Consider the following 17025-nt stretch of genomic DNA (forward strand, 5'->3'; position numbering starts at 1 on the left):
TCCTGTGTCACCAGTTTTACATTTTGATGCTCCTCTGCAGGTCTTCTCTATCCATTGGACCTTCCCATTGCCGATGAAACACAGAAATTGCATCGGAATTAAATATAAGAGACACAATGCCGACTTAAGTACAGGAAGACTGAGTCTTCATACTGTCTATGTTTTGAGCGTTTCCTGTTTCACTAGTTTTACATTCCGATGCACCTCTGCAGGTTTACTGTATCCCTTGGACCTTCCCATTGAAGATGAAACACAGAAATTGCATCGGAATTAAATACAAGAGACACAATGCAGACTTAAGTACAGGAAGAATGAGTCTTCCTACTGTCTATGAGTTGAGCGTCTCCTGTGTCACCAGTATTACATTCTGATGCACCTCTGCAGGTTCACTGTATCCCTTGGACCTTCCCATTGACGTTGAAAAACAGAAATTGCATCGGAATCAAATATAAGAGACACAATGCCGACTTAAGTACAGGAAGACTGAGTCTTCCTACTGTCTATGTTTTGAGCTTTTCCTGTGTCATCAGTTTTACTTTCCGATGCACCACTGCAGGTTTCCTGTATTCCTTGGACCTTCCCATTCACGATGAAACACAGAAATTGCATCGGAATTAAATATAAGAGACACAATGCCGACTTAAGTACAGGAAGACAGAGTCTTCCTACTGTCTATGCTTTGAGCGTTTCCTGTGTCACTAGTTTTACATTCCGATGCACCACTGCAGGTTTACTGTATCCCTTGGACCTTCCCATTGACGATGAAACACAGAAATTGCATCTGAATTAAATATAAGAGACACAATGCCGACATAAGTACAGAAGGAATGAGTCTTCCTACTGTCTATGTGTTGAGCGTTTCCTGTGTCACCAGTTTTACATTCTGATGCACCTCTGCAGGTTTACTGTATCCCTTGGACCTTTCCATTGACGATGAAGCACAGAAATTGCATCGGAATTAAATATAAGAGACACAATGCAGACTTAAGTACAGGAAGACTAAGTCTTCATACTGTCTATGTTTTGAGCGTTTCCTGTGTCATCACTTTTACTTTCTGATGCACCTCTGCAAGTTTACTATATCCCTTGGACCTTCCCATTCACGATGAAACACAGACATTTCATCGGAAATAAATATAAGAGACACAATGCCGACTTAAGTATGGGAAGACTGAGTCTTCCTCTGTCTATGATTTGAGCGTTTCCTGTGTCACCAGTTTTACATTCCGATGCACCTCTGCAGGTTTACTGTATCCCTTGGACCTTCCCAATGACGATGAAACACAGAAATTGCATCGGAATTAAATATAAGAGTCACAATGCCGACTTAAGTACAGGAAGACTGAGTCTTCCTACTCTCTATGTTTTGAGCGTTTCCTGTGCCACCAGTTTTACATTTTGATGCTCCTCTGCAGGTCTTCTCTATCCATTGGACCTTCCCATTGCCGATGAAACACAGAAATTGCATCGGAATTAAATATTAGAGACACAATGCCGACTTAAGTACAGGAATACTGAGTCTTCCTACTGTCTATGTTTTGAGCGTTTCCTGTGTCACCAGTTTTACATTCTGATGCACCTCTGCAGGTTATCTGTATCCATTGGACCTTCCCATTGACGATGAAACACAGAAATTGCATCGGAATTAAATATAAGAGACACAATGCCGACTTAAGTACAGGAAGACTGAGTGTTCCTACTGTCTATGTTTTGAGCGTTTCCTGTGTCAGCAGTTTTACATTCTGATGCACCTCTGCAGGATTACTGTATCCCTTGGACCTTTCCATTGACGATGAAACACAGAAATTGCATCGGAATTAAATATAAGAGACACAATGCCGACTTAAGTACAGGAAGACTGAGTCTTCCTACTGTCTATGTTTTTGAGCGTCTTCTGTGTCATCAGTTTTACTTTCAGATGCACCTCTGCAGGTTTACTGTATCCCTTGGACCTTCCCATTGACGATGAAAAACAGAAATTGCATCGGAATTAAATATAAGAGACACAATGCCGACTTAAGTACAGGAAGTCTAAACCTTCCTACTGTCTATGTTTTGAGCGTTTCCTGTGTCATCAGTTTTACTTTCCGATGCACCTCTGCAGGATTACTATATCCCTTGGACCTTCCCATTCACGATGAAACACAGAAATTTCATCGGAAATAAATATAAGAGACACAATGCCGACTTAAGTACAGGAAGACTGAGTCTTCCTACTGTCTATGATTTGAGCGTTTCCTGTGTCACTAGTTTTACATTCCGATGCACCTCTGCAGCTTTACTGTATCCCTTGGACCTTCCCATTGACGATGAAACACAGAAATTGCATCCGAATTAAATATAAGTGACACAATGCCGGCTTAAGTACAGGAAGACTGAGTCTTCCTACAGTCTATGTTTTGAGCGTTTCCTGTGTCATCAGTTTTACTTTCCGATGCACCTCTGCAGGATTACTATATCCCTTGGACCTTCCCATTCACGATGAAACACACAAATTTCATCGGAAATAAATATAAGAGACACAATGCCGACTTAAGTACAGGAAGACTGAGTCTTCCTACTGTTTATGCTTTTGAGCGTTTCCTGTGTCACCAGGTTTACATTCCGATGCACCTCTGCAGGTTTACTGTTTCCCTTGGAACTTCCCATTGACGATGAAACACAGAAATTGCATCGGAATTAAATATAAGAGACACAATGCCGACTTAAGCACAGGAAGACTGAGTCTTCATACTGTCTATATTTTGAGCGTTTCCTGTGTCACTAGTTTTACATTCCGATGAACCTCTGCAGGTTTACTGTATCCCTTGGACCTTCCCATTGAAGATGAAACACAGAAATTGCATCGGAATTAAATACAAGAGACACAATGCCGACTTAAGTACAGGAAAAATGAGTCTTCCTAATGTCTATGAGTTGAGCGTTTTCTGTGTCACCAGTATTACATTCTGATGCACCTCTGCAGGTTTACTGTATCCCTTGGACCTTCCCATTGACGATGAAAAACAGAAATTGCATCGGAATTAAATATAAGAGACACAATGCCGACTTAAGTACAGGAAGACTGAGTCTTCCTACTGTCTATGTTTTGAGCTTTTCCTGTGTCATCAGTTCTACTTTCCGATGCACCACTGCAGGTTTACTGTATTCCTTGGACCTTCCCATTCACGATGAAACACAGAAATTGCATCGGAATTAAATATAAGAGACACAATGCCGACTTAAGTACAGGAAGACTGAGTCTTCCTACTGTCTACAATTTAGGCGTTTCCTGTGTCACCAGTTTTACATTCCGATGCACCTCCACAGGTTTACTGTATCCGTTGGACAATCACAGTGACGATGAAACACAGAAATTGCATCGGAATTAAATATAAGAGACACAATGCCGACTTAAGTACAGGAAGACTAAGTCCTACTGTCTATGTTTTGAGCGTTTCCTGTGTCACCAGTTTTACATTCTGATGCACCTCTGCAGGTTTTCTGTATCCATTGGACCTTCCCATTGACGATGAAACACAGAAATTGCATCGGAATTAAATATAAGAGACACAATGCCGATTTAAGTACAGGAAGACTGAGTCTTCCTACTGTCTATGTTTTGACCGTTTCCTGTGTCACTAGTTTTACATTCCGATGCACCTCTGCAGGCTTACTGTATCCCTTGGACCTACCCATTGACGATGAAACACAGAAATTGCATCCGAATTAAATATAAGTGACACAATGCCGACTTAAGTACAGGAAGACTGAGTCTTCCTACTGTCTATGTTTTGAGCGTTTCCTGTGTCAGCAGTTTTACATTCTGATGCACCTCTGCAGGATTACTGTATCCCTTGGACCTTTCCATTGACGATGAAACACAGAAATTGCATCGGAATTAAATATAAGAGACACAATGCCGACTTAAGTACAGGAAGACTGAGTCTTCCTACTGTCTATGTCTTTGAGCGTTTTCTGTGTCATCAGTTTTACTTTCAGATGCACCTCTGCAGGTTTACTGTATCCCTTGGACCTTCCCATTGACGATGAAAATCAGAAATTGCATCGGAATTAAATATAAGAGACACAATGCCGACTTAAGTACAGGAAGTCTAAGCCTTCCTACTGTCTATGTTTTGAGCGTTTCCTGTGTCATCAGTTTTATTTTCCGATGCACCTCTGCAGGATTACTATATCCCTTGGACCTGCCCATTCACGATGAAACACAGAAATTTCATCGGAAATAAATATAAGAGACACAATGCCGACTTAAGTACAGGAAGACTGAGTCTTCCTACTGTTTATGCTTTTGAGCGTTTCCTGTGTCTCCAGTTTTACATTCCGATGCACCTCTGCAGGTTTACTGTTTCCCTTGGACCTTCCCATTGACGATGAAACACAGAAATTGCATCGGAATTAAATATAAGAGACACAATGCCGACTTAAGTACAGCAAGACTGAGACTTCCTACTGTCTATGTTTTGAGCGTTTCCTGTGTCACTAGTTTTACATTCCGATGCACCTCTGCAGGTTTACTGTATCCCATGGACCTTCCCATTGAAGATGAAACACAGAAATTGCATCAGAATTAAATACAAGAGACACAATGCCGACTTAAGTACAGGAAGAATGAGTCTTCCTACTGTCTATGAGTTGAGCGTTTCCTGTGTCACCAGTATTACATTCTGACGCACCTCTGCAGGTTTACTGTATCCCTTGGACCTTCCCATTGACGATGAGAAACAGACATTGCATCGTAATTAAATATAAGAGACACAATGCCGACTTAAGTACAGGAAGACTGAGTCTTCCTACTGTCTATGTTTTGAGCTTTTCCTGTGTCATCAGTTTTACTTTCCGATGCACCACTGCAGGTTTACTGTATTCCTTGGACCTTCCCATTCACGATGAAACACAGAAATTGCATCGGAATTAAATATAAGAGACACAAAGCCGACTTAAGTACAGGAAGACAGAGTCTTCCTACTGTCTATGTTTTGAGCGTTTCCTGTGTCACTAGTTTTACATTCCGATGCACCACTGCAGGTTTACTGTATCCCTTGGACCTTCCCATTGACGATGAAACACAGAAATTGCATCGGAATTAAATATAAGAGACACAATGCCGACTTAAGTACAGGAAGAATGAGTCTTCCTACTGTCTATGTGTTGAGCGTTTCCTGTGTCACCAGTTTTACATTCTGATGCACCTCTGCAGGTTTACTGTATCCCTTGGACCTTCCCATTGACGATGAAACACAGAAATTGCATCCGAATTAAATATAAGTGACACAATGCCGACTTAAGTACAGGAAGACTGAGTCTTCCTACTGTCTATGTTTTGAGCGTTTCCTGTGTCATCAGTTTTACTTTCCAATGCATCACTGCAGGTTTACTGTATACCATGGACCTTCCCATTCACGATGAAACACAGATATTTCATCGGAATTAAATATAAGAGACACAATGCCGACTTAAATACAGGAAGAATGAGTCTTCCTACTGCTATGTGTTGAGTGTTTCCTGTGTCACCAGTTTTACATTCTGATGCACCTCTGCAGGTTTACTGTATCCCTTGGACCTTCCCATTGACGATGAAACACAGAAATTGCATCGGAATTAAATATAAGAGACACAATGCCGACTTAAGTACAAGAAGACTGAGTCTTCCTACTGTCTACGTTTTGAGCGTTTCCTGTGTCACCAGTTTTACATTCCGATGCACCTCTGCAGGTTTACTGTATCCCTTGGACCTTCCCATTGACGATGAAACACAGAAATTGCATCGGAATTAAATATAAGAGACACTATGCCGACTTAAGTACAGGAAGACTAAGTCTTCCTACTGTCTATGTTTTGAGCGTTTCCTGTGACACTAGTTTTACATTCAGATGCACCTCTTCAGGTTTACTGTATCCCTTGGACCTTCCCGTTGACGATGAAACACAGAAATTGCATCGGAATTAAATATATGAGACACAATGCCGACTTAAGTACAGGAAGACTGAGTCTTCCTACTCTCTATGTTTTGATCGTTTCCTGTGTCACTAGTTTTACATTCTGATGCACCTCTGCAGGTTTACTATATCCCTTGGACCTTCCCATTCACGATGAAACACAGAAATTTCATCGGAAATAAATATAAGAGACACAATGCCGACTTAAGTGTAGGAAGACTGAGTCTTCCTGCTGTCTATGTTTTTAGCGTTTCCTGTGTCACCAGTTTTACATTCTGATGCTCCTCTGCAGGTCTTCTGTATCCATTGGACCTTCCCATTGACGATGAAACACAGAAATTGCGTCGGAATTAAATATAAGAGACACTATGCCGACTTAAGTACAGGAAGACTGAGTCTTAGTACTGTCTATAATTTGAGCGTTTACTGTGTCACCAGTTTTACATTCCGATGCACCTCTACAGGTTTACTGTATCCCTTGGACCTTCACAGTGACGATGAAACTCAGAAATTGAATCGGAATTAAATATAAGAGACACAATGCCGACTTAAGTACAGGAAGACTAAGTCTTCATACTGTCTATGTTTTGAGCGTTTCCTGTGTCATGAGCTTTAATTTCCGATGCACCTCTGTAGGTTTACTATATCCCTTGGACCTTCCCATTCACGAAGAAACACAGAAATTTCATCGGAAATAAATATAAGAGACACAATGCCGACTTAAGTATAGGAAGACTGAGTCTTCCTACTGTCTATGATTTGAGCGTTTCCTGTGTCACCAGATTTACATTCCGATGCACCTCTGCAGGTTTACTGTATCCCGTGGAGCTTCCCATTGACGATGAAACACAGAAATTGCATCGGAATTAAATATAAGACACACAATGCCGAATTAAGTACAGGAAGACTGAGTCTTACTACTGTCTATAATTTGAGCGTTCCTGTGTCACCAGTTTTACATTCCGATGCACCTCTACAGGTTTCCTGTATCCCTTGGACCTTCCCATTGACGATGAAACACAGAAATTGCATCGGAATTAAATATAAGAGACACAATGCCGATTTAAGTACAGGAAGACTGAGTCTTCCTACTGTCTATGTTTTGAGAGTTTCGTGTGTCACTAGTTTTACATTCCGATGCACCTCTGCAGGCTTACTGTATCCCTTGGACCTTCCCATTGACGATGAAACACAGAAATTGCATCGGAATTAAATATAAGAGACACAATGCCGACTTAAGTACAGGAAGACTGAGTCTTCCTACTGTCTATAATTTGAGCGTTTCCTGTGTCACCAGTTTTACATTCCGATGCACCTCTACAGGTTTACTGTATCCGTTGGACAATCACAGTGACGATGAAACACAGAAATTGCATCGGAATTAAATATAAGAGACACAATGCCGACTTAAGTACAGGAAGACTAAGTCTTCCTACTGTCTATGTTTTGAGCGTTTCCTGTGTCATCAGTTTTCCTTTCCGATGCACCTCTGCAGGTTTACTATATCCCTTGGACCTTCCCATTCACGATGAAACACAGAAATTTCATCCGAAATAAATATAAGAGACACAATGCCGACTTAAGTGTAGGAAGACTGAGTCTTCCTGCTGTCTATGTTTTGAGCGTTTCCTGTGTCACCAGTTTTACATTCTGATGCTCCTCTGCAGGTCTTCTGTATCCATTGGACCTTCCCATTGACGATGAGACACAGAAATTGCATGGGAATTAAATATAAGAGACACAATGCCGACTTAAGTGCAGGAAAACTGAGTCTTCCTACTGTCTATGTTTTGAGCGTTTCCTGTGTCACCAGTTTTACATTCTGATGCACCTCTGCAGGTTTTCTGTATCCATTGGACCTTCCCATTGACGATAAAACACAGAAATTGCATCGGAATTAAATATAAGAGACACAATGCCGACTTAAGTACAGGAAGACTGAGTCTTCCCACTGTCTATGTTTTGAGCGTTTCCTGTGTCACCAGTTTTACATTCCGATGCACCTCTGCAGGTTTACTGTATCCCTTGGACCTTCCCATTGTCGATGAAACACAGAAATTGCATCGGAATTAAAAATAAGAGACACAATGCCGACTTAAGTACAGGAAGACTGAGTCTTACTACTGTCTATAATTTGAGCGTTTCCTGTGTCACCAGTTTTACATTCCGATGCACCTCTACAGGTTTACTGTATCCCTTGGACCTTCCCATTGACGATGAAACACAGAAATTGCATCGGAATTAAATATAAGAGACACAATGCCGACTTAAGTACAGGAAGACTGAGTCTTCCTACTGTCTATAATTTGAGCATTTCCTGTGTCACCAGTTTTACATTCCGATGCACCTCTACAGGTTTACTGTATCCGTTGGACAATCACAGTGACGATGAAACACAGATATTGCATCGGAATTAAATATAAGAGACACAATGCCGACTTAAGTACAGGAAGACTAAGTCCTACTGTCTATGTTTTGAGCGTTTCCTGTGTCACCAGTTTTACATTCTGATGCACCTCTGCAGGTTTTCTGTATCCATTGGACCTTCCCATTGACGATGAAACACAGAAATTGCTTCGGAATTAAATATAAGAGACACAATGCCGACTTAAGTACAGGAAGACTGAGTCTTCCTATTGTCTATGTTTTGAGCGTTTCCTGTGACACTAGTTTTACATTCCGATGCACCTCTTCAGGTTTACTGTATCCCTTGGACCTTCCCATTGACGATGAAACACAGAAATTGCATCGGAATTAAATATATGAGACACAATGCCGACTTAAGTACAGGAAGACTGAGTCTTCCTATTCTCTATGTTTTGAGCGTTTCCTGTGTCACCAGTTTTACATTCTGATGCACCTCTGAAGTTTTACTGTATCCCTTGGACCTTCCCATTGACGATGAAACACAGAAATTGCATCGGAATTAAATATAAGAGACACAATGCCGACTTAAGTACAGGAAGACTGAGTCTTCCTACTGTCTATAATTTGAGCGTTTCCTGTGTCACCAGTTTTACATTCCGATGCACCACTACAGGTTTACTGTATCTGTTGGACAATCACAGTGACGATGAAACACAGAAATTGCATCGGAATTAAATATAAGAGACACAATGCCAACTGAAGTACAGGAAGACTAAGTCTTCCTACTGTCTATGTTTTGAGCGTTTCCTGTGTCATCAGTTTTCCTTTCCGATGCACCTCTGCAGGTTTACTATATCCCTTGGACCTTCCCATTCACGATGAAACACAGAAATTTCATCGGAAATAAATATAAGAGACACAATGCCGACTTAAGTGTAGGAAGACTGAGTCTTCCTGCTGTCTATGTTTTGAGCGTTTCCTGTGTCTCCAGTTTTACGTTCTGATGCTCCTCTGCAGGTCTTCTGTATCCATTGGACCTTCCCATTGACGATGAAACACAGAAATTGCGTCGGAATTAAATATAAGAGACACAATGCCGACTTATGTTCAGGAAGACTGAGTCTTAGTACTGTCTATAATTTGAGCGTTTCCTGTGTCACCAGTTTTACATCCTGATGCACCTCTACAGGTTTACTGTATCCCTTGGACCTTCCCATTGACGATGAAACACAGAAATTGAATCGGAATTAAATATAAGAGACACAATGCCGACTTAAGTACAGGAAGACTAAGTCTTCATACTGTCTATGTTTTGAGCGTTTCCTGTGTCATCAGCTTTACTTTCCGATGCACCTCTGCAGGTTTACTATATCCCTTGGACCTTTCCATTCACGAAGAAACACAGAAATTTCATCGGAAATAAATATAAGAGACACAATGCCGACTTAAGTATAGGAAGACTGAGTCTTCCTACTGTCTATGATTTGAGCGTTTCCTGTGTCACCAGATTTACATTCCGATGCACCTCTGCAGGTTTACTGTATCCCGTGGAGCTTCCCATTGACGATGAAACACAGAAATTGCATCTGAATTAAATATAAGACACACAATGCCGACTTAAGTACAGGAAGACTGAGTCTTACTAGTGTCTATAATTTGAGCGTTTCCTGTGTCACCAGTTTTACATTCCGATCCACCTCTACAGGTTTCCTGTATCCCTTGGACCTTCCCATTGACGATGAAACACAGAAATTGCATCGGAATTAAATATAAGAGACACAATGCCGACTTAAGTACAGGAAGACTGAGTCTTCCTACTGTCTATAATTTGAGCGTTTCCTGTGTCACCAGTTTTACATTCCGATGCACCTCTACAGGTTTACTGTATCCGTTGGACAATCACAGTGACGATGAAACACAGAAATTGCATCGGAATTAAATATAAGAGACACAATGCCGACTTAAGTACAGGAAGACTAAGTCTTCATACTGTCTATGTTTTGAGCGTTTCCTGTGTCATCAGCTTTACTTTCCGATACACCTCTGCAGGTTTACTATATCCCTTGGACCTTCCCATTCACGATGAAACACAGAAATTTCATCTGAAATAAATATAAGAGACACAATGCCGACTTAAGTGTAGGAAGACTGAGTCTTCCTGCTGTCTATGTTTTGAGCGTTTCCTGTGTCACCAGTTTTACATTCTGATGCTCCTCTGCAGGTCTTCTGTATCCATTGGACCTACCCATTGACGATGAAACACAGAAATTGCATCCGAATTAAATATAAGTGACACAATGCCGACTTAAGTACAGGAAGACTGAGTCTTCCTACTGTCTATGTTTTGAGCGTTTCCTGTGTCAGCAGTTTTACATTCTGATGCACCTCTGCAGGATTACTGTATCCCTTGGACCTTTCCATTGACGATGAAACACAGAAATTGCATCGGAATTAAATATAAGAGACACAATGCCGACTTAAGTACAGGAAGACTGAGTCTTCCTACTGTCTATGTCTTTGAGCGTTTTCTGTGTCATCAGTTTTACTTTCAGATGCACCTCGGCAGGTTTACTGTATCCCTTGGACCTTCCCATTGACGATGAAAAACAGAAATTGCATCGGAATTAAATATAAGAGACACAATGCCGACTTAAATACAGGAAGTCTAAGCCTTCCTACTGTCTATGTTTTGAGCGTTTCCTGTGTCATCAGTTTTATTTTCCGATGCACCTCTGCAGGATTACTATATCCCTTGGACCTTCCCATTCACGATGAAACACAGAAATTTCATCGGAAATAAATATAAGAGACACAATGCCGACTTAAGTACATGAAGACTGAGTCTTCCTACTGTTTATGCTTTTGAGCGTTTCCTGTGTCTCCAGTTTTACATTCCGATGCACCTCTGCAGGTTTACTGTTTCCCTTGGACCTTCCCATTGACGATGAAACACAGAAATTGCATCGGAATTAAATATAAGAGACACAATGCCGACTTAAGTACAGGAAGACTGAGACTTCCTACTGTCTATGTTTTGAGCGTTTCCTGTGTCACTAGTTTTACATTCCGATGCACCTCTGCAGGTTTACTGTATCCCATGGACCTTCCCATTGAAGATGAAACACAGAAATTGCATCGGAATTAAATACAAGAGACACAATGCCGACTTAAGTACAGGAAGAATGAGTCTTCCTACTGTCTATGAGTTGAGCGTTTCCTGTGTCACCAGTATTACATTCTGATGCACCTCTGCAGGTTTACTGTATCCCTTGGACCTTCCCATTGACGATGAAAAACAGAAATTGCATCGGAATTAAATATAAGAGACACAATGCCGACTTAAGTACAGGAAGACTGAGTCTTCCTACTGTCTATGTTTTGAGCTTTTCCTGTGTCATCAGTTTTACTTTCCGATGCACCTCTGCAGGTTTACTGTATTCCTTGGACCTTCCCATTCACGATGAAACACAGAAATTGCATCGGAATTAAATATAAGAGACACAAAGTCGACTTAAGTACAGGAAGACAGAGTCTTCCTACTGTCTATGTTTTGAGCGTTTCCTGTGTCACTAGTTTTACATTCCGATGCACCACTGCAGGTTTACTGTATCCCTTGGACCTTCCCATTGACGATGAAACACAGAAATTGCATCGGAATTAAATATAAGAGACACAATGCCGACTTAAGTACAGGAAGAATGAGTCTTCCTACTGTCTATGTGTTGAGCGTTTCCTGTGTCACCAGTTTTACATTCTGATGCACCTCTGCAGGTTTACTGTATCCCTTGGACCTTCCCATTGACGATGAAACACAGAAATTGCATCCGAATTAAATATAAGTGACACAATGCCGACTTAAGTACAGGAAGACTGAGTCTTCCTACTGTCTATGTTTTGAGCGTTTCCTGTGTCATCAGTTTTACTTTCCAATGCATCACTGCAGGTTTACTGTATTCCTTGGACCTTCCCATTCACGATGAAACACAGATATTTCATCGGAATTAAATATAAGAGACACAATGCCGACTTAAATACAGGAAGAATGAGTCTTCCTACTGCTATGTGTTGAGCGTTTCCTGTGTCACCAGTTTTACATTCTGATCCACCTCTGCAGGTTTACTGTATCCCTTGGACCTTCCCATTGACGATGAAACACAGAAATTGCATCGGAATTAAATATAAGAGACACAATGCCGACTTAAGTACAAGAAGACTGAGTCTTCCTACTGTCTACGTTTTGAGCGTTTCCTGTGTCACCAGTTTTACATTCCGATGCACCTCTGCAGGTTTACTGTATCCCTTGGACCTTCCCATTGACGATGAAACACAGAAATTGCATCGGAATTAAATATAAGAGACACTATGCCGACTTAAGTACAGGAAGACTAAGTCTTCCTACTGTCTATGTTTTGAGCGTTTCCTGTGACACTAGTTTTACATTCCGATGCACCTCTTCAGGTTTACTGTATCCCTTGGACCTTCCCGTTGACGATGAAACACAGAAATTGCATCGGAATTAAATATAAGAGACACAATGCCGACTTAAGTACAGGAAGACTGAGTCTTCCTACTGTCTATAATTTGAGCGTTTCCTGTGTCACCAGTTTTACATTCCGATGCACCTCTACAGGTTTACTGTATCCGTTGGACAATCACAGTGACGATGAAACACAGAAATTGCGTCGGAATTAAATATAAGAGACACAATGCCGACTTAAGTACAGGAAGACTAAGTCTTCCTACTGTCTATGTTTTGAGCGTTTCCTGTGTCACCAGTTTTCCTTTCCGATGCACCTCTGCAGGTTTACTATATCCCTTGGACCTTCATATTCACGATGAAACACAGAAATTTCATCGGAAATAAATATAAGAGACACAATGCCGACTTAAGTGTAGGAAGACTGAGTCTTCCTGCTGTCTATGTTTTGAGCGTTTCCTGTGTCACCAGTTTTACATTCTGATGCTCCTCTGCAGGTCTTCTGTATCCATTGGACCTTCCCATTGACGATGAAACACAGAAATTGCGTCGGAATTAAATATAAGAGACACTATGCCGACTTAAGTTTAGGAAGACTGAGTCTTAGTACTGTCTATAATTTGAGCGTTTACTGTGTCACCAGTTTTACATTCCGATGCACCTCTACAGGTTTACTGTATCCCTTGGACCTTCACAGTGACGATGAAACACAGAAATTGAATCGGAATTAAATATAAGAGACACAATGCCGACTTAAGTACAGGAAGACTAAGTCTTCATACTGTCTATGTTTTGAGCGTTTCCTGTGTCATGAGCTTTACTTTCCGATGCACCTCTGAAGGTTTACTATATCCCTTGGACCTTCCCATTCACGAAGAAACACAGAAATTTCATCGGAAATAAATATAAGAGACACAATGCCGACTTAAGTATAGGAAGACTGAGTGTTCCTACTGTCTATGATTTGAGCGTTTCCTGTGTCACCAGATTTACATTCCGATGCACCTCTGCAGGTTTACTGTATCCCGTGGAGCTTCCCATTGACGATGAAACACAGAAATTGCATCGGAATTAAATATAAGACACACAATGCCGAATTAAGTACAGGAAGACTGAGTCTTACTACTGTCTATAATTTGAGCGTTCCTGTGTCACCAGTTTTACATTCCGATGCACCTCTACAGGTTTCCTGTATCCCTTGGACCTTCCCATTGACGATCAAACACAAAAATTGCATCGGAATTAAATATAAGAGACACAATGCCGATTTAAGTACAGGAAGACTGAGTCTTCCTACTGTCTATGTTTTGAGAGTTTCCTGTGTCACTAGTTTTACATTCCGATGCACCTCTGCAGGCTTACTGTATCCCTTGGACCTTCCCATTGACGATGAAACACAGAAATAGCATCGGAATTAAATATAAGAGACACAATGCCGACTTAAGTACAGGAAGACTGAGTCTTCCTACTGTCTATAATTTGAGCATTTCCTGTGTCACCAGTTTTACATTCCGATGCACCTCTACAGGTTTACTGTATCCGTTGGACAATCACAGTGACGATGAAACACAGAAATTGCATCGGAATTAAATATAAGAGACACAATGCCGACTTAAGTACAGGAAGACTAAGTCTTCCTACTGTCTATGTTTTGAGCGTTTCCTGTGTCATCAGTTTTCCTTTCCGATGCACCTCTGCAGGTTTACTATATCCCTTGGACCTTCCCATTCACGATGAAACACAGAAATTTCATCGGAAATAAATATAAGAGACACAATGCCGACTTAAGTGTAGGAAGACTGAGTCTTCCTGCTGTCTATGTTTTGAGCGTTTCCTGTGTCACCAGTTTTACATTCTGATGCTCCTCTGCAGGTCTTCTGTATCCATTGGACCTTCCCATTGACGATGAGACACAGAAATTGCATCGGAATTAAATATAAGAGACACAATGCCGACTTAAGTGCAGGAAAACTGAGTCTTCCTACTGTCTATGTTTTGAGCGTTTCCTGTGTCACCAGTTTTACATTCTGATGCACCTCTGCAGGTTTTCTGTATCCATTGGACCTTCCCATTGACGATAAAACACAGAAATTGCATCGGAATTAAATATAAGAGACACAATGCCGACTTAAGTACAGGAAGACTGAGTCTTCCTACTGTCTATGTTTTGAGCGTTTCCTGTGTCACCAGTTTTACATTCCGATGCACCTCTACAGGTTTACTGTATCCCTTGGACCTTCACAGTGACGATGTGACACAGAAATTGCATCGGAATTAAATATAAGAGACACAATTCCGACATAAGTGCAGGAAAACTGAGTCTTCCTACTGTCTATGCTTTGAGCGTTTTATGTGTCACCAGTTTTACATTCTGATGCACCTCTGCAGGTTTTCTGTATCCATTGGACCTTCCCATTGACGATAAAACACAGAAATTGCATCGGAATTAAATATAAGAGACACAATGCCGACTTAAGTACAGGAAGACTGAGTCTTCCTACTGTCTATGTTTTGAGCGTTTCCTGTGTCACCAGTTTTACATTCCGATGCACCTCTGCAGGTTTACTGTATCCCTTGGACCTTCCCATTGTCGATGAAACACAGAAATTGCATCGGAATTAAATATAAGAGGCACAATGCCGACTTAAGTACAGGAAGACTGAGTCTTACTACTGTCTATGTTTTGAGCGTTTCCTGTGTCACCAGTTTTACATTCCGATGCACCTCTGCAGGTTTACTGTATCCCTTGGACCTTCCCATTGACGATGAAACACAGAAATTGCTTCGGAATTAAATATAAGAGACACAATGCCGACTTAAGTACAGGAAGACTGAGTCTTCCTATTGTCTATGTTTTGAGCGTTTCCTGTGACACTAGTTTTACATTCCGATGCACCTCTTCAGGTTTACTGTATCCCTTGGACCTTCCCATTGACGATGAAACACAGAAATTGCTTCGGAATTAAATATAAGAGACACAATGCCGACTTAAGTACAGGAAGACTGAGTCTTCCTATTGTCTATGTTTTGAGCGTTTCCTGTGACACTAGTTTTACATTCCGATGCACCTCTTCAGGTTTACTGTATCCCTTGGACCTTCCCATTGACGATGAAACACAGAAATTGCATCGGAATTAAATATATGAGACACAATGCCGACTTAAGTACAGGAAGACTGAGTCTTCCTATTCTCTATGTTTTGAGCGTTTCCTGTGTCACCAGTTTTACATTCTGATGCACCTCTGAAGTTTTACTGTATCCCTTGGACCTTCCCATTGACGATGAAACACAGAAATTGCATCGGAATTAAATATAAGAGACACAATGCCGACTTAAGTACAGGAAGACTGAGTTTTCCTACTGTCTATAATTTGAGCGTTTCCTGTGTCACCAGTTTTACATTCCGATGCACCTCTACAGGTTTACTGTATCCGTTGGACAATCACAGTGACGATGAAACACAGAAATTGCATCGGAATTAAATATAAGAGACACAATGCCAACTGAAGTACAGGAAGACTAAGTCTTCCTACTGTCTATGTTTTGAGCGTTTCCTGTGTCATCAGTTTTCCTTTCCGATGCACCTCTGCAGGTTTACTATATCCCTTGGACCTTCCCATTCACGATGAAACACAGAAACTTCATCGGAAATAAATATAAGAGACACAATGCCGACTTAAGTGTAGGAAGACTGAGTCTTCCTGCTGTCTATGCTTTGAGCGTTTCCTGTGTCACCAGTTTTACATTCTGATGCTCCTCTGCAGATCTTCTGTATCCATTGGACCTTCCCATTGACGATGAAACACAGAAATTGCGTCGGAATTAAATATAAGAGACACAATGCCGACTTATGTTCAGGAAGACTGAGTCTTAGTACTGTCTATAATTTGAGCGTTTCCTGTGTCACCAGTTTTACATTCCGATGCACCTCTACAGGTTTACTGTATCCCTTGGACCTTCACAGTGACGATGAAACACAGAAATTGAATCGGAATTAAATATAAGAGACACAATGCCGACTTAAGTACAGGAAGACTAAGTCTTCATACTGTCTATGTTTTGAGCGTTTCCTGTGTCATCAGCTTTACTTTCCGATGCACCTCTGCAGGTTTACTATATCCCTTGGACCTTCCCATTCACGAAGAAACACAGAAATTTCATCGGAAATAAATATAAGAGACACAATGCCGACTTAAGTATAGGAAGACTGAGTCTTCCTACTGTCTATGATTTGAGCGTTTC

Source organism: Schistocerca nitens, chromosome 8, assembly GCF_023898315.1.
Source record: "Schistocerca nitens isolate TAMUIC-IGC-003100 chromosome 8, iqSchNite1.1, whole genome shotgun sequence".
In the NCBI taxonomy this organism is placed as follows: domain Eukaryota; kingdom Metazoa; phylum Arthropoda; class Insecta; order Orthoptera; family Acrididae; genus Schistocerca; species Schistocerca nitens.